This window comes from Cupressus sempervirens, chromosome 7 (assembly GCF_028749045.1).
Source record: "Cupressus sempervirens isolate cs-2001-9-10 chromosome 7, ASM2874904v1, whole genome shotgun sequence".
NCBI lineage: Eukaryota > Viridiplantae > Streptophyta > Pinopsida > Cupressales > Cupressaceae > Cupressus > Cupressus sempervirens.
In genome coordinates, this window is record NC_143124.1 from 75509335 (window position 1) to 75528854 (window position 19520).

At 37.2% G+C, this 19520-nt stretch overlaps 1 pseudogene; it reads left to right on the top strand.

Moving 5' to 3' along the window:
* Window positions 1-1673: 1673 nt before the first annotated feature.
* LOC149545576 (TMV resistance protein N-like) lies at window positions 1674-18660 on the top strand (annotated as a pseudogene).
* The last annotated feature ends 860 nt before the right edge of the window (window positions 18661-19520 follow it).

Consider the following 19520-nt stretch of genomic DNA (forward strand, 5'->3'; position numbering starts at 1 on the left):
AAAATATTTAATTAAATTAAAAGAGTGCTTTTTCTCTTGTGGATGGATTAAAAGAGAGATTTTCTTTTAATAAAAATACAAAGGAAGTGTATGAATGGGGGGGTTCACTAAAATTTATAGTATTAAGTGAACATTAAAATTCTAAAATGTTAAAAAAGTAAGATTAGACATAATTCTCAAACCATAATCACCCTTAGATTTGAAAAAAAAAGTGAATAAAAATCCAAAAGAAGTGTAAGAATGGAGGGGTTCACTAAAATGGAGGGGTTCACTAAAAAATTTCTAAATTTTTTAGTTAAGACACATTGAACAATCACTCATAACCTACCATAAATAAGTGAGCTTCAAATAGCCAAGAAAACTAAATAAATTCAGGGATTATAAATAAACAAACATATAACGATTCTTATTAGATTCTAAATGAATAAATAAAAATTACAATGAAATATTTTAATTTTTGTAAAAAAATTAATTTACATAAATACTATAGAAAGATAGATAATAAATCATGATAATACATTTTTTTTTATTATGATCAAGGAAAAGAGACACATGAAATATTTAAGATCCTATCCTTAATCATTTTTCCAAGAAAAACTACATAAAAAACACTTGAGGCATAATATGTAAGTTGTATGAGGCATTATCTCATAATTAATTTTCTCTCTCTTTTTAGAGTCAATTTTGGCTTGCCAAATTACCTTATTTTTCCAAGTTGTTAATCCAGATTCATTCCAATCAATCAAAGTAATACTAAAGTTGTTTTAACCTAATTTAGATCTAGGTGTTGGATATTAATATTTTTCTTAAAAAGATATCACTTCTACATTGATTCTTGCTCATAGTTAGTTCAATTGCTATGTGGAAAATTCCATTGAATATAGTAAAAATTTGATAGACTTTTGAACTTCATGTAGTTTATCCAAAAGATTATGACATCAATGACATCAAGTGGAAACTTAATATAGTTCAAAAATTTCATCCATTGCTTTCTATTCTTTCTCGTTATGTAATACACCAAGTTTTTGTACATGATATTATTTTAAATAACATTGGACAAGGAAATTTTTTACATTGGAAGTGATATTCACATGTTTAAGTTTACACTATTGCACGCACAGGGTTTCATGCCCATCAGAACACCTTAATCATACAAAAAAACCATCACTAATCATGTGAAATGTCATTTTTACCAGAAAATAACAATCATTTTGTATAAATGAACCATAAAGATTTAACTAAATTTGCTAGAAGTGACATTCAATTAATAAATAAAATCTTGATGACATTATAATATTTCTTCAATTTAGTACTAATTATCATTTTAAAAAAACCATCAAATTAAATTTGAGAATTATATTGAATAAGTACTAAATAATTCAGCGCTCATTGCACACAAGGTACGACTACTAGTTATATATAAGTCGTCACGCAGCTTGTCTGACCTTGAATATTTCGTTTAGTCCGTACGGGTTTTCACTCGCTTTCCTCTGTTCTAACCACCTCGTTTTGACTAACTAATCCATTGCTTTCCTTCATGCAGTCGACACTTCAACTTCTCTGATTATTTTCCTTCTTTCCCATGTGGTTTTACCAAGCTTCATCGAAGGTATCTATTTCTATGAACTCTCTGGTCCACTTCAATTCGCTCTTCCATCCCTAATTCTGCATCTATGAATTCTTCTTCCTCTTCCCACAGACAATCTGAGAATCCTCCAGCTTTCTCTGGGATGGAACCACAACTCAAGTGAAGAAAAGTTTCTGAATCTTCAAGACTGTATGACGTGTTCATCAACCACAGAGGCCTTGATGTGAACATGCTAGCTCTTGAGCTTTACAAATCTCTTGAGAAGGTGAATATAAGGGCATTTCTGTTAATTATTGTTAGTTGGATAGCTGTTATTTCTAACCCGGAAATAGTAGCACTATTTATGGGTAGCTTGGACAGCTGTTCGTCCTTATCTATGAATAGCGGTTGTATTTATGGGTGGTTTGGATAGCTATTTTTCCACTTGCCAAAAATTAGTAAATGGTTATTATTTACTAATTTTAGTGATTCCTTTTGGGCACTTTGCAACCAATTCTATTATTGGCTGTCGAGTTGTCTTAATCTCAATCGTTGGTTAGATTTAATCTTGGTCATTGGTTTACCAATAGGAGTAGTATAGAAAGGGGTTATTGGGTCATTTGGATGAGGAGAAGCATTTTGAAGAAGCAGTTTGTAGTGTTAGCAAACAGTCTTGCAGTATTAGCAAGGGCGCAGTGTTAGCGCAAGGATAGCAGTGAGGAATATCAGCGGGAGAAATTAGGAGGTTGTCAGAGTTCTCCCAGTGTGAGGCAAGGAATTTTGTATCTCTTGATTTGCTCAAGTTTAATATAATTTCTCATCTGTAGAACTAGTTTTCCCTTAGGGGTTTTTCCAGGGACAATTTGTCCGAAAATATTGTGTTGATTCTGTTGCGCATTTCTTTCTGTATTTTAAGTGAAGTTGCAGTTGTGTTATTTTTCAATATTAGCTGGGAATTTGTTTTCAGCAATTTAATAATCATTTATGATAGGATATTAATAATTAGTGACTGCAATAGTTTGATTTTTCACATGGTATCAGAGCATTGTTGAGGGTAGAAGAGTTTTTTCCTAGGAAAGAAATTTTGATCTCTTTAGATTTATTATTGCTTTAAACCCTTGAGATGGCTTCAACTGGTTTGAAAGATCAGGATAGATTGGATGCTGCCTCAAATTTTGGTGTCTGGAAGGCCATAATTTCTTTATTGTTGGAAGAAAATGGTATCAAGGATTATGCTACCAGTGGTGTACCTGTACCAACAGATGCAACACAGCTTGCAGCATATAGGAAGGACGATGCCAAAGTGAGGAGGATTATCCTTGATGGTGTCGAGGATCATATTGTTCCACATATCTTGGAGCTAGATACAGCAAAGAAGATGTGGGACGCCATTCTAAATCTGTACCAGAATGCTACCACTAACAGGAAGTTGATTCTTAGAGAGAAGCTAAAAAATACCCGGATGAATCAGGGAGAAGACATCACAAGTTACCTCACCAGGCTCAGACTTGTCAAGGATGAGTTAGCAGCTGTTGGAGATAGCCCTAGTGATGATGAGCTAGTGAGAATAGCCCTAAATGGGTTTACTAAACAATGGAGTGTCTTTGTTCAAGTTTTCAGTGGACGAGATACTTTACTGAGTTGGGATCGACTATGGACTGATTTCACTCAGGAGGAGTTTAGACTAAGTCTTGTCAATGGGGCCAACAAGAGTCAGAAAAATGAGATGGAACAAGAGAATGTTGCCCTAGCGGGTAAAGGGAAAGCAAAGAAGGGATCTAGCAAAGGATCAAATTCACAAAGTGAAAAGAAGAAGAAGGACCTTTCTAAGGTCAAGTGCTTTGGATGTCACGAGTTTGGCCACTATGTCAGTGATTGCCCAGAGAGGAAAAAGGGTAAGAAGCAGGTGGCAGCTTCAGCAAGTGCAGAAGAACTCTCCAGCAGAATGGAAGATGAGTTTGCACTCATAGCTTGTATGGTTAGCTCAACCTCACAGTGTGTTTGGTATATAGATAGTGGGGCGTCATTTCATATGACAGGAGTTAGAGAGTACTTCTCTAGTTACAAGGAGGAGGACACCAACATCCAGATTTCTATAGGAAACTTGTCCAAACTCAACCCTGTTGGGAAAGGGACTGTTCAGTTTCAAAGGGAGAATGGAAAGATAATTCCTCTTCATGATGTTTTGATTTCTGTATCTATTCTTCAGGATAGGGGGTATAGTGTACTCTTTAGAGGGACACATGTGCTGATTAAGCACAAGGATTGAAAATCACCCATAACTATTGGAGTTAGGAGTGATGGCCTTTATAGATTGTAGTTTGATACTCCTAAGGCACTTATGAGCAACAGTAATCCTCGAGATCTTGGAGAGCTATGGCATAGGAGGTTGGGCCATATTCATCATGGAGAACTTAGATTGCTTCGTGAGACCGTGACAGGTGTTCCAGAGGTGAGCATAGAGCATGACGATGTATGTAAGGGATGTGTGTTGGGGAAGTTTGCAAAAGCATCTTTTCCAAGAAGTGACACTAGATCTAAGGGTGTTCTTGATCTAGTACATTCAGATGTTTGTGGACCAATGTCAATGAAATCTCTCAGAGGATATGAGTACTATGTTACTTTTATTGATGACTTCTCTAGAAAGACCTGGATATTCTTCTTGAAGACTAAAGATGAGGTTTTCAGTCGATTCCAAGAGTTCAAGGCTCTTGTGGAGAACTCGACAGGAAAGAAGATAAAGGTTCTTCGGTCAGACAATGGAGGCGAGTACAAAGGAAATGTCTTCCAGGAGTTCTGCACCAGAGAAGGAATCAAGAGAGAATGGATTGTTCCTTACAATCCACAGCAGAATGGAGTTGCTGAGAGGAAGAATCGTTCTATATCGAAAGCAGCAAGAGCTATGCTACATGACCAGGACATGCCCCATTACTTATGGGCAGAGGCATGTAATACAATAGTCTACATTCAGAATAGAGTTCCACACAAGGTGCTAGGGAAGATGACACCAGAGGAGGCTTTCACAGGGAAGAAGCCAGATGTTAGTCACTTCAGGATATTCGAGAGTTTGGCATATTGTCATATTCCTGGAGATACACGTACAAAGTTAGATCAGACTGCAGAGAGGGGGTACTTTGTTGGGTACAGTGAGACCTCAAAGGCATACAAGATTTTCATTCCGGGGACTAAAAGAGTTATTGTCAGACGGGATGTCAAGTTCATGGAGGACAAGGCATTCAAGAGATCCAGAGATTTGCCAGCAGATGATCAGAGTGAGCAGCCAACAGAAGCTCCAAGACCAAGTCAAGGGCATCAAAGCTCAAGTACAGTTACCAGTACGAGAGTAGACTCAGTTAGTGAAGATTCACAGAGTATGGAGCAATAGGTGCAATAGGAAATGCATCTGGAAGACTTAGAGGTTGACATTTCATCCTCTACAGTTGGCAGTAGGAACCATGTGGTTCCAGATACACAAAGGGATACTCAGGAGTTTGTGGGAGCTCCTAGGAAGAGTACTAGACAGAAAAGACAACCAGCCAAGTTCAATGACTATGTGGCATTAGTTAGTCAGTTGGTAGATAGTGAGCCTTCTAGCTATCAGGAAGCTGCAGAACATCAGGTATGGCAAGATGCTATGGTTGAGGAATATTCTTCAATAATGCAGAATGATGTGTGGGAGGAAGTACCTAGACCAACAGATAGGGCTATAGTTGGATCACGCTGGATCTATAAGATAAAGCATGGTGCAGATGGTAGCATCGAGAAATTCAAGGCTAGGTTCGTGGCAAAGGGGTTCTCTCAGAAGGAGGGAATAGACTATGAGGAGACATTTGCTCTAGTTGCCAGGTATACTTCTATACGAGATGTAATCTCACTTGCAGCACAGATGGGATGGCAGATCCATCAAATGGATGTCAAGACAGCATTCCTCAATGGTGAGTTGAAGGAGGAGGTATACATAGAACAACCAGAAGGCTTTGTAGCACACAACAAAGAGACCCACGTGTGCAGATTGAAGAAAGTTGTTCGACTACAATACATACCTACAAATGAGCAGGTAGCAGACATTCTGACGAAGGCTTTGGTAAAGGCCAAATTTATCTTCTTCAGAGATAAGATGGGTGTCATGCAGAACAGCTTCCTCGCTAAGAGGGAATGTTAATTATTGTTAGTTGGACAGCTGTTATTTCTGACCCGAAAATAGCAGCACTATTTATGGGTAGCTTGGACAGTTGTTCGTCCTTATCTATGAATAGTGGTTGTATTTATGGGTGGTTTGGACAGCTATTTGTCCACTTGCCAAAAATTAGTAAATGGTTATTATTTACTAATTTTAGTGATTCCTTTTGGACACTTTGCAACCAATTCTATTATTGGCTGTCGAGTTGTCTTAATCTTAGCCATTGGTTAGATTTAATCTCGGTCGTTGGTTTACCAACAAGAGTAGTATAGAAAGGGATCATTGGGTCATTTGGATGAGGAGAAGCGTTTTGGAGAAGCAGTTTGCAGTGTTAGCAAACAGTCTTGCAGTATTAGCAAGGACGCAATGTTAGCGCAGGGATAGCAGTGAGGAATATCAGCGGGAGAAATTAGGAGGTTGTCAGAGTTCTGCCAGTGTGAGGCAAGGAATTTTGTATCTCTTGATTTGCTGAAGTTTAATATAATTTCTCATCTATAGAACTGGTTTTCCCTTAGGGGTTTTTCCAGGGACAATTTGTCCAAAAATATTGTGTTGATTCTGTTGCGCATTTCTTTCCGTATTTTAAGTGAAGTTGCAGTTGTGTTATTTTTCGATATTAGCTGGAAATTTGTTTTCAGCAGTTTAATAATCGTTTATGATAGGAGATTAATAATCAGTGACTGCAATAATTTGATTTTTCACAATTTCTTGATTCGGAAGAGAAAGAACTTGGAGTTTCCTTTACATCCACCATTGAGACAGCCATTTACTCATCTGCAGTTCACATAGCTATCTTTTCCCAACGATATGCAGAGTCCCATGGTGTTTGGATGAGCTGCAACTTATGCTGCAAACTAAGGCTAAGATTATTCCTATTTTCTACGGTGTTGAGCCTTCGGCACTGCGCCACATAGAAAAGGAAGCGTATGGAAATGCATTCTCTGAATATGAAAATAAGAAGAGGTACATGGAAAAACTTGAGGAATGGAAGAAAGCCCTCCAATCTATTTCCTTTATTGCCCGCGAAGAGTTCACCAGGTAATATTCGAATGACTTCAGTGTATTTGATATCCCTACAAAGTAATGATAATAATAAGATTTTTCTTTTCTTTAGAGCGACACAATTGTTTTTCCTTATCAAATTCCCCTTGTATTAAATAAGTTTCAGTGACTGCGAGAAGATAGTGTTAGCCGTGCAAAAGGAAGTCCAGAGGAAAAGATGTCTACATGTTGCCAAATATCCAGTAGGACTTTCTATGGTTGTAGATGATTTAAAAAATATTTGCATTAGTAAGCTTGTACAGGATTTTGAAAGTCAGTGCGAGATGAACAGACAAGAAAAAGGGAAGCCTACGATTGTTGGTATTTTTGGCATGGGTGGGGTGGGGAAAACAACTCTGTCCAAAGAATTGTTCAACAGAAAGCGTTCAGATTACAGTCGCTCCTGTTTTCTGTTTGATGTTCGGGAAGCGTCTGTGAAAAAAGAGCTTCCTGCCTTGCAAATTAAGCTCCTCAGAGAACTCTTTGACGAAAAAGACATCCCAGGCTTTCCAAGCGTAGAGGATGGCACAAGCTGTCTCAGCAATCGTTTGTCAAGAAGTGGCAATCTGAGCTACCTAATTGTACTAGATGATATTAATCATCAGGAACAGTTAGATGCCCTATTGATTAGTGACGAGCTCCACAAATCTAGCAATAGTCTGATAATTGTTACAACTCGGGATGTAGGGATCCTAATAAACGCTGGAATTACAGTTGGTTATAATTTGAAAGGAATGGATAGAGATGATGCTAAAGAGTTGTTCTGCTGGCACGCCTTCAACCAACGTTATCCCTTTAGTGGGTATGAGAAGCTTGTTGATCTCTTTGTAGATCAGTGTGGTGGCCTGCCGCTGTCTATTCAAGTTCTGGGCAGGCATGTTCATGGCGAAAGTCAGAAGTTTTGGGAGTTAGAATTGGGAAAAGCTAAAAAGACGTTGCCTCATGATAGACAGAAGAGATTAAGAATCGGCATTGACAGATTGGACAATGAAGAAAAGCAAGTTTTCATGGATAATGCATGCTTTTTCATAGGAGAACTGAAGAAAGACGCCATCAAAGTGTGGGAGGCGTCAGGGTGGAGCGCTCAACATGCACTACGAAGGCTCAAAGACAAATGTCTGGTTGAGGAAATAAAAGAATATCGATTCAAGGAAGATTTCTTTGATATCATAGAAGATAGCAGAGAAGAAATATGTGTATTGAGAATGCATGACCATTTGAGGGACTTGGACGAGAAATGGCAGATGAACTTATCATCCTCGTCAACTGTGGCATTTACAAGCTTTTTGTAAAGACTGATCCTGCAAAACCAATGCCACATCAGCCATTTCCATAAATTGCGAAAAAATCAACGAGAGTCAAAGTCTTTTGAACATTGACCAGTCAACATTAGTTGATTAACTATCATTAATTTTAAATAAAATGATACATATATATATATATATATATATATGATTAAATTTAAAAGAAACCATAAATTCGTTACCAGATTACCAATACTAGATACCAGATGGTCTAACCAAGACGACCAAGTTGAAATGAGCTCCAAAACCTGTCTAAGAACACAAAGGCGAGAATATTGTAGGAGTGCTTTACCACCCTACCACGAAGTTGTTAAGCTTCCGCAGAATCTTTCCTGACATGAAAGATACCCAGCCTGACAACAAGGAAGTCTAAACCAGTAAAACCAAGAGAGGTAATGGAATTTGTGCAACACATTGTCTACAATTCAACAAACAAGTACCACATCTTTGCAAGACAAGTAACACAAATTTATATCCAAATGCATGATGATATATTTCAATCATTTACATAGGAAAAGTAATTAAACTTAATAAAATTTCTTCTCATATATCCATCAGGAAGCCATATCACATGTTAAGGAAAACTCTTTCCGAAAATCCAGACTTCATCTTAGAATAATAAGGTAGAACAATCACTCATAGTGAATCATACTTCAACTAAATGAACTCATGTCACAATAGACCTAAAAGATGACCACATTGTCAATAAGCTTTACAAGGCTAAATTTTTTGTGTACGATATTCCTAATGATCTTATCCAAAGAAGACGAACTCCTTTATTGGTGCAAATAACAACACCTATCATTCAGAACTATATAAATCACATTCTTATAACTTGGACCATTACTTTACAAGAGAAAAGTTAAAACAATTTATACTTCTCTTTAATTCCATATTCTACACAAAAACTTCTCACACAAGGTAAATTAATGAGTAAAGAAGACTCATCTCATAATCCTTTGTTTGCAGGAATACATACTTGTAAGGACTATTGACATTTCTTCAAGTAGTTTACCATGTACATAAAGAAATTCTTATATCTATGAAAGAGAATCAACATTTCCGTCTAAGTCTTCTTATCTAGTTGTTTCCAATAAATACTACTATGAATCATTGCATCATATCCAAGAGTTCAATTCCATTCATCTATATAGGAAAGAAAAGCCTTCAATCTAGCTTAGCTTATACTACTCTTTCACTCATGGCCAAAAGTAATAAATACAACCAATTTTCATTTTACAACCACTTCCAACAAAGTATATAGACAAGAATTAGTCATTGTCATTCAATTCAAAGTAGAGAAAAGAATTAATATTTTAATGCATTCTAGCAATATTAAGGTTTTAAGCAAAAATATGAAGGAATTCCAAGTAATATATATATTCCATCATACCCACTCATAATCTAATGCATTTATTAAAAATACATCACTCCTATGTTCCACAATGAGAGCTTCATTTCTATGTTGATGACTAGTCCTTTATTGCTATCTAATTTCAAATGTCCATTTCCTAATAATAAGTATATTCCATGCACTATAGAATTATCTCATATATATATAGTTTTAACCAATTGTGAAGTGTTTCATTCAAAAACATTGATTGCACAATCATCCAATCATTACATCTTTGTTAATCAATGACTATTTTTTCTAAACAGATTTGCAGTCATTTCTACTCCTAGGGTTATGAAATGTATATTGAAGGGAGTAGATTTAATGTTCCATTCAAGACACACAATGCCATATTGCCATAAATAAAGACATACTATAAACCATGGTTTAAATAATAGGTAGCAAGTTTAAGTCTGAACTAAGTTCAAAATACTCATAGCTATTATGGATTTATCAATCGGCAATGTTACTGTTTTCAACTACTTTGTCTAAATCAGTACATATTCTCCCTAATTTAGTCCTCCTTATTTCCTGTATGGTCCATTACTGACTAAGGAGTGACGAGATTTGTGTCTTGAGCTAGTGATATCTATGACTCGTAATCCATTCAAATCTTGGCAACAAAAGAATAAATTTCCCTCACACTCCTAGCCGATGTTCATACAAGTCAATCAGTCTCCATAGATGGAAATAAGTGTAGATATAAGAATGCTCCTATCAAAGTATTCTTGCAGACAAAATTGTCTAGAAAAAAAAAGAAAACGGGAGGAAGTAATTCAATTCACTATAAGGAGATGCCTTTGTTAAATCTCAAGATTCTTAAGCAGCTCCAGTTTTCTTATTGTTGTGTGTTTCATACTCAAACCATACTATTTTCAGGATGTTTATGCTTGAACGGCTAGCGAAGAGAATTAATCAAGTAACAATTTCTTTTTAAGAAGCTTTAACAAAGAAAAATACCAAATTTAGATTAAACTTGTGTTGAGAAACATGTGTCTCAACCTTGCAAACTTTTCTTGGAAAATTCCAGAATTAGTTTGTGGGAGTTTTCCACTTGTTTCTGCATTGGAAAGTGGTTAGTGAGTTGTTAAATGAGTCTTGTCCTTAGTAGAATATAGGTAGGCTATTTTTAGAGCCTTGATGACTCATTTTGTGACTTTTATGGGGGTCTAGACTAAGAGACAAAATTGTCGACGGGATTACTATTTTTAACCTGGTTGTTTTTCCATATTGGAAATGTAAATGTCAAAAATGGGTAACATGTGGCATGGTAGTTTTGCTCATGGTTTTGTAAAACCATAAGTGGTTTCCAGGTTGTAAAATGACTCTAAAAGGAGGGCTTGGGGAGGTGTTTGTGTAACTGAGTTTAGTTTGCAAGACTGGTGCTAGAAGGAGTCTCTCCAAGTTCGAGTTATGGTGATGCGCTCTTGTAAGAACTTGCATTGCAAGTGTATTGTAATCATCTTCGTTTGATAATACATTGTGTGAGTTTTGGAGGGTGGGGTTTTTCTCTCGGAAGGGTTTCCCCACGGTAATCACTGTGTTGTGTGTTCTTTGTTATTTTGATTATGTTATTATGCATTTCTTGAGATCTTTGCAATAGTTACTTTGATTTGCATAATCGTCCTCTCAAAGATTAGCGTAGGAAGCCATTCTGCACACCTTTGCTTCCTTACAAGTGGTATCGGAGCCTGGCCAGTTTTGGTTCTATTTGTTGGGTATAGGGTTTTTTGAGCTAATCAAGGTTTGAGTCGGAGTTTGTGCAGAGCATTTCATTTCTATGTTGCAGGATTAAAAGATGGCAAGCATGTTAGGGAGAATTGATGTTGAAAAGTTTTATGGCACAAATTTTGAGATGTGGAAGCTGAAGATGGAAGATTTGTTGATTGATCAAGATCTATGGGATGCGATTGATGAGAACAAGCTGAGGCCCACAGATCCGACATTAGCTGCACAATATGATGTGAATGATAGAAAAGCTAAAGGTCTCATAAGATTGTGTCTTGCAGACTCGATTCTGATTAATGTCCATGAAGAACCTACTACGAAGAAGCTTTGGAAAAAGCTTAGTGAGATCTATCAAGAAAAATCACTTGTGAATAAGATTTTCTTTAGGAAGAAGTTGTATTCCTTGAGAATGGAAGAAGGTGGACAAATTTCTGAGCATCTGGAAAGGTTTAATATGTTGGTGACTCAGTTGACCTTAGTAGGGGTGCCAATGGATGAAGAAGAAAGGTGTCAAATCTTGTTATGTTCATTGCCAGACTCATGGGATAGTCTTGTGATGGCTATAGGGAGCACTTCAGTTGTCTTGAAGATGGAGGACGTTGTTGGTTCTCTACTTTCTAAGGAGATGAGAAGGAAGGTCTCTCTAAATGCACAAGAGGCTTTGAGTGTTTGCAGAAAACCAAAAGAAAGAGGCAAGAATGAAAAGAAACATGGCCATTCTAAGTCCAAAAATAAGGGAAGATCGAAATCCCCTAGTAAGTCCAAGGCAATCTGCTAGAATTGCGGCAAACCTGGACACTTCCGAAAGGACTGCAAAGAGGAGAAGAAGAAGAAGAAGAAGAAGAAGAAGAAGAAGCAAGATTTTGATTCTGAGTCCGAGAAGGAAGATGGAGATGCTTTCATTGCAGCCTTGGCCACTCATGTAGGTGAAAATGCATGGTTAATAGATTCAGGTGCATCTTTCCACATGACTCTTAATAGAAATTGGTTTAGTAAGTATGAAAATTTTGATGGTGGTAAGGTGTATTTGGGTGATAATTCAGTACTTGATATTGTTGGTCGTGGAAGTATTCATGTGAAATTTTCTGATGGTAGAATTAGAAGATTTGATGGTGTCTTGCATATCCCTGGACTAGCAAGGAATTTGTTATCTGTTAGTAAGCTAATAGATGCGGGTGTGCATGTATAGTTTTCTGAAGCAGGTGTAAAAATGGCAAGAGGTGCTATGGTAATAGCAAGAGAAAGTAGATTGGGTACATTGTACCAACTTGATGCAAGCACAGTCGAGTGCAATAGTAGTTTTGATAAGATTGTGGAAAAGACTACTCAGTTGGAGAAGGAGAGAGTTTCTCTCTCAACAGATGGTCATGGTTTTTGGGTACCCAAGGGTGCTTTGTCTACCGAACCAAAGTTGCCTGCAGAGAAGACTATGTTATGGCACCAGAGACTCGGCCACATAGGTGAGAAGGGTCTACGAACCTTGAAAAATAAGAACCTTGTTGATGGGTTGAATGAATTCAATCTTGAGTTTGATTTTTGTGAGTATTGTATCTATGGTAAACAAAACCACATTTAGTTTTACTCGAGTTCTCATAAGTCTTCATGTATTTTGGATCTAATTCATTCGGATGTATTTGGTCCAGTTGATGTTCCTTCTATTGGTAGATCAGTTTATTATGCTTCTTTCATTGATGATTTTAGTAGAAGAACATGGGTTTATTTCCTTAGGAGTAAAGCTGAAGTTTTCAGTCATTTCAAAGAATTTAAAGCAATGGTTGAATTGCAGACTAGAAAGAAAATAAAATGCTTGAGAACTGATAATGGTGATGAATTTTGCTCCAATATTTTTGACACATTTTATAAAGATTGTGGTATTAAAAGAGAGAAGACAACTCCATATTCTCCATAATAGAATGGAGTTGCAGAAAGAATGAACAAGACCTTGATTGAGAAGGCTAGGAGTATGCTAAGTGGTGCTGGACTAGAACAAAAGTTCTAGGCTGAAGCTGTAGCCACTACCTGTTACCTGATAAACAGGTCTCCTACATCAGCTCTTGTTGATAAGATGCCAATGGAAGCGTGGTCGGGCCACAAGCCTTCACTTAGACATCTGAGAGTGTTTGGTTGTGAGGCATATGCTCATGTGCCAAAGGAGAAGCGAACAAAATTGGACAAAAAAGCTGTCAAATGTATCTTCATCGGATATAGTTATGGTGTGAAAGGATACAAGCTTTGGGATCCTGTTGCACAAAAAGTATTTTATTCCAGAAGTGTTATTTTTAGAGAAACTAAGTCTTCTTCTGTTATAGTGTAGCCAGAACAAATTAAAGAAAAGAAAGATGTGATTCAACTTCTTGCTACACCTAAAAAAGTTGAATCAAGGCCCTTAGAAAGACAAGATGTTGAAGAGAGCTCTACGAGTTCTAAATCATCAGAGGAAGAGGGAGAACCTAATTATGAATCTGAACCTCCTGAACCTGAACCAGATCTTGTTCGAAGATCTACTAGACAAAGGAAACCACCTGAAAGGTATTGGTATTCTCCTGATGATTGGAGGTGCATATTTGAATTGAATGCTAACATTGATGAACTGAGATCTGTAGAAGAGGCTCTTGGTATGAATGATTCAGAGTCCTGGAAAATAGCCATGGATGAAGAAATGGCAGCTCTTAAGAGGAATCGAATGTGGGACCTTGTACCATTGCCTGAAGGACGGAAGCCTGTTGGTTGTAAATGGGTGTTCAAAAAGAAGATGGGTTCAGATGGAAGCATTGAGAAGTATAAAGCACGTTTGGTTGCAAAAGGTTACACTCAAGTTGATGGAGTAGATTATGGTGAGATTTTTTCTCGAGTAGCCAAAATGACATCCATTAGATTTTTGCTTTCTATTGCAGCAGCTTATGATCTAGAGATCGAGCAAATGGATGTGAAAACTGCTTTCCTTCATGGAGATTTGGAGGAAGAAATTTACATGTCACAGCCAGAGCACTATGTGGTGAAAGGTAAAAGTCATTTGGTCTATAAATTGAAGAAATCCTTGTATGGTTTAAAACAGAGTCCTAGGATGTGGTACCAGAAGTTTGATATATATGTGTTGAGTTTGGGATTTGTGCGATCTAAATCTGATCATTGTATATATTTCAAATCTGATGGTGATGGTTTTCTGGTTATTGCCTTGTATGTCGATGACATGTTGTTTATTGGCAAAGGAAAAGGTTTGATTGCAGAGTTAAAATCTCAACTCTCAATAAAGTTTGAAATGAAAGATCTTGGTGCAGCTAGGTACATTTTGGGAATGGAGATTATAAGAGATAGCAAAAAAAAAAAGCTTTGGCTAGGCCAAAGTAAGTATGTTGGTACTATTTTGAAAAGATTCAATATGCAGGATTCAAGACCATTGAGTGTTCCGGTTACTATGGGAACAAAGCTTTCTAGCTCACAGTGTCCTACATCCCCATTGGAGATGGAAGAGATGAGTCGAGTACCATATCAGAGTGCTGTTGGAAGTTTGATGTATGCTATGGTTTGTACAAGACCAGACATTGCCCAAGTAGTGGGAGTACTTTCCCGTTATATGTCTAATCCAGGAAGAGCACATTGGGATGCAATAAAAAGAGTTTTCAGATACTTGCGAGGTACCTCAGAGTACTCAATATGTTTTCATGGAACAGGAAGTGAGTATTCCTTAGATATTTGAGGCTATGTGGATTCAGACTGGGCTGGTGATGGTGATAGAAGAAGATCCACCAGTGCATATGTGTTTACATTATTTGGTGGTCCAATCAGTTGGATGAGTAAGCGACAGGCTGTGGTCGCTTTGTCCACTACCGAGGTAGAGTATATGGCGGCTACTCATGCTTGCAAAGAAGCCATCTGGCTAAAGAGATTGTGTTCAAATATAGAGTTCAAACAGGGTGCAGTGACAATTTATAGTGACAGCCAGAGTGCAATTTTCCTAGTGAAGAACCCGACTTTTCATGCGAGGACCAAACACATTGATGTACAATATCATTTTGTGAGAGATATGGTCAAGGATGGAAAGGTGAAGCTGGAAAAGGTAGAGACTTTGGCGAATGTTGCTGATGCATTAACTAAGCTTGTGAGCACAAAAAAATTCAGATGGTGTTCAGATTCTATGGGCCTCTCGGCCCCTAGCAATTAAGTCCATGATATTTTAGATCCCCTGACTCTTGCAAGGTGTTTGACAAGTGGGAGAATGTTGAGAAACATGTGTCTCAACCTTGCAATCTTTTCTTGGAAAATTTCAGAATTAGTTTGTGGGAGTTTTCGACTTGTTTCTGCATTAGAAAGTGGTTAGTGAGTTGTTAAATGAGTCTTGTCCTTAGTAGAATATAGGTAGGCTATTTTTAGAGCCTTGATGACTCATTTTGTGACTTTTATGGGGGTCTAGACTAAGAGACAAAATTGTCGACGGGATTACTATTTTTAACTTGGTTGTTTTTCCATATTGGAAATGTAAATGTCAAAAATGGGTAACATGTGGCATGGTAGTTTTGCTCATGGTTTTGTAAACCATAAGTGGTTTCCAGGTTGTAAAATCACTATAAAAGGAGGGCTTGGGGAGGTGTTTGTGTAATTGAGTTTAGTTTGCAAGATTGGTGCTAGAAGGAGTCTCTCCAAGTTCGAGTTGTGGTGATGCGCTCTTGTAAGAACTTGCATTGCAAGTGTATTGTAATCATCTTGGTTTGATAATACATTGTGCGAGTTTTGGAGGGTGGGGTTTTTCTCCCGGAAGGGTTTCCCCATGGTAATCACTGTGTTGTGTGTTCTTTGTTATTTTGATTATGTTATTATGCATTTCTTGAAATCTTTACAATAGTTACGTTGATTTGCATAATCGTCCTCTCAAAGATTAGCGTAGGAAGTGATTCCGCGCACCTTTGCTTCCTTACAACTTGGACCTTAACATTTACAAAATTTTCTGTCAAAGCAAAGACTCATTTTGAAGTTTTCACATGGAAGAGAAAGAAGAACCTGAAAATAATGTTGTTCACAGCTTGAACAAGCACCTTCCCTTCTCCAGCCATTGTTCCTATTCCACAGGGCTTCTCTTAACCATTTCAGAAATCTCTCCTCAAAACTCCTGTTGGGACAGTATTAGGAAGAACTCGTACAAGATGAAGATGATAGCTCTATAACCACCGCCCATCGTCTTGATTAATAACCGCCACAGCCCAAAGGTAATGGGGTATTACTGGTAGCGTTGAACTACTGCACTTTGTTAATGAGACACTTTCTCCTCAAAACTGCCGGATCATCTTTTTTTTTATGGTGATTTCCCCCCCCTAAAGAAATATTGCTGAGACTCATTTAACTACCACTATCGTGTGTAACTGCCCCGATTTGATGTTGTCGATATCTTTTTCCCCCATCATCTGTTGTTGCCTAAAAAAATGTGAATACGTGCAGATTATAACTATTTTCTTTTAATAACTTCCCATCTTTGGATTAGATGCACACGTAATTAATATAATAATTTGATTTTTAATTAAGGAATGATTCATTTGTTTGATCCACGTGGCAGTCTAATAACAAGATTTTTGAAAAAGGAGAAATGGGTTATGACACTTTTAGACCATCGGTATGTTTTTTCCTCCACCAGATTTCTGCTTCCTAGTGTGATATTCGATGTCTTTATAACTTTTCTGTAATAAAGGTCTGAACTGCTTCTTGAATGCAGACATTAAAGGAATTCAAAAACATCTTTACCCAAACCAAAGGACGGTGTTTCCATACTTGTATGAATCCCTGCAAGAATTTCTATGTGAAATGCTTTCATGGAAAATCAGACAATATGGTTGAAACGTCAATAGCTTTACTATGGCTCGAGGTAAAATTTAATAAGTATATACTCATGACAAACATTCCTCCATGGATTCCTTTTGAAAATTTGCAAACTTTAAGAATAACTGGCGGCCATCTCAGAAGTTTGTGGCAGAATAATGTGCAGGTAGGTCTGAAAGGGGAACTCTCGGTAATCGAGTCCATTATTCAATGATATTTGAGTGACTTTTAAGTACAATCCGGAATTGAACTTAAAACGAAAAGATCATTTTTTTTAATTTTTATTTTATTTTAGGTGCCCTTCCAGCTAAAAAAGCTGCAGATCTACAAACAATGGGAGCTGAAACAGTTAAATTTGGGATTTCTGCGGTACCTGGAGGAAATTGCAATTTATTATTGCGGGAATCTGAAAAGTATTACAGGAATATCTCATCTTAGGAAGCTAGCAGAAATGAGCATTAGTCAATGTAGGGAACTAGAGGAGTTAAGTTTCGTTCTACCTATCTGCCTAGAGAAAGTTAGAATTTATAAATGCCCACATCTGATAAGTTTAGAAGGAATGTCTAATCTTACGAAGCTAGTAGAATTGAACATTAGTATATGTAAGATTGAGGAGATAAATTTTGCTCGACTGAGATGCCTAGAAAGAGTTCAAATTTTTAGTTGCGACCATCTGAAAAGTGTAATAGGAATGTCTGATCTCCCAAAGCTAGAAAAATTGCATATTAGTAGCTGTGAAAACATTGAGGAGCTATGCCTTGTTCGACTTAGCTGTCTAAAATTTTGTTCAATTTCTAATCTTCCCATGCTGAAGAGGATTGAGGTTAAGGGTTGTGAAAATTCAGAGAGTATAGATGGAATACTTTGGAAACTTGTAAAATTGAACCTTTGCGACTGTCCGAAGCTGGAGAAAATATCAGATACTAAAATCTTGCATTCACTGGAAAGATTCCAGCTCTTATATTGCAGCAATGAAACAATTCGACATTGTATTCTCCATATGGAGGCATAGATTTCAAAGGCCTTCAATTTTCTATCAGACGGGAAGTTTTGGGGTTAGCCTTTGTTTCACCCTCTACAGTCATAACTTTTCTAATTAAAATTTTAGATAATCTGGATGTAAACGAAGACAATACACTCATATATTGTTTGTTTCGAGCAGAAGCTGCCGTCAGAGTTCATAAAAGTAAGTGGCAGAGCAGCAGATGGAGCAGAATCAACGGTCGACGCTAAACTCTTCTTTGACTTTACTAACGCAAATTCGGTCATTGAAATTGACACTGGTAACACTTGTGATCATCTGGGTAGATGTATTGTGAGCGCAGTCATCTTTTGCGCCGTTGTTGAGGTCAGCACTTGTACGGCAGAAGATCTAATAAATGATGTCTTACGTGAATATGATACTAATCCCTGGTTGAAATTTGAGGTGTGCTAGGGCAAGTGGATAATTACTTCGGTAACTACCAACCAAGATGAAATACAGAGTTACATTGTTAACGAGGGTTACTGTTTTCCCTTTGATTTCCTCTGTTTCCCCCAAGATTTAAGGGTGAAAATGGTGACGATGCCGGTGATGAAAGATGAAGAACATAAAATTTTGAATGTTCTACGGATAATTATCGATAAGCTCTACCGGAAATGAAGTCAGTTATAATTTTGGCATTCACGTTGGTCTAGTCGAATGGGGTCTGTGTGATGCTTTGTTCTCCAGTGAACATAATGTATTATTGATTGCTTATTCTGCGTTGTTCACTTCTCATTATTCTAATGGAAATATTCCATATTTGACATACATTTACTTTATGAGTTTCACAGCAGGCTCGAACAACTTAATCTACCTTTGCGTTCCTTTCTCTGTTGTATTTGGTAATTGTAAATAGTCCATATTTTCCGTAAATGATGAGATCTGCAATGTGCACATCAGACACCTCTTTCAAGGTGGTGGCGTTACGAAAAGTGAGTAGCCAAGATATTCAATTAGTTCAAATTGGTACATTCAAATCAGCCCACTTGTTTGGCTTCATTTCAGAGCCCTAGCGACGAGTTTGTCAACTGATGAAAGTGGAATTCGGACGGCTCTATTAATGATGACAATGAAGTGACCCACTAAGAGTAATGCTGAAGTGGTCATCCCCTATTAGAAAACCGTGAAAAATAGAGACGCTATACAGTTATATTTTAAGCATAGATAAATAGAAATCAAATCAAATCAAATCAAAATCAAATAAATGATACGAAGTCTTGAACTTGGGTAGAGTACAAATTTAAAGCTACGACAGGCAAAGTCGACGCTAACTTTTGCCCAACACTCCTCAATGAAAACGATCTTTAGATCGTTAATAATAGATGCCTTGTCAAGACCAAAATGACACCAGCCCTCACTAAATCCTTCAACCACACACGCGATAGTTGGTTTTCAACGATTAAGTTTATAACTGCTCCTCAATCCTTTGTTTCAAATTCGGAAGTATCTCGCTTTGAAAGGTAAAACAATTGATTAGT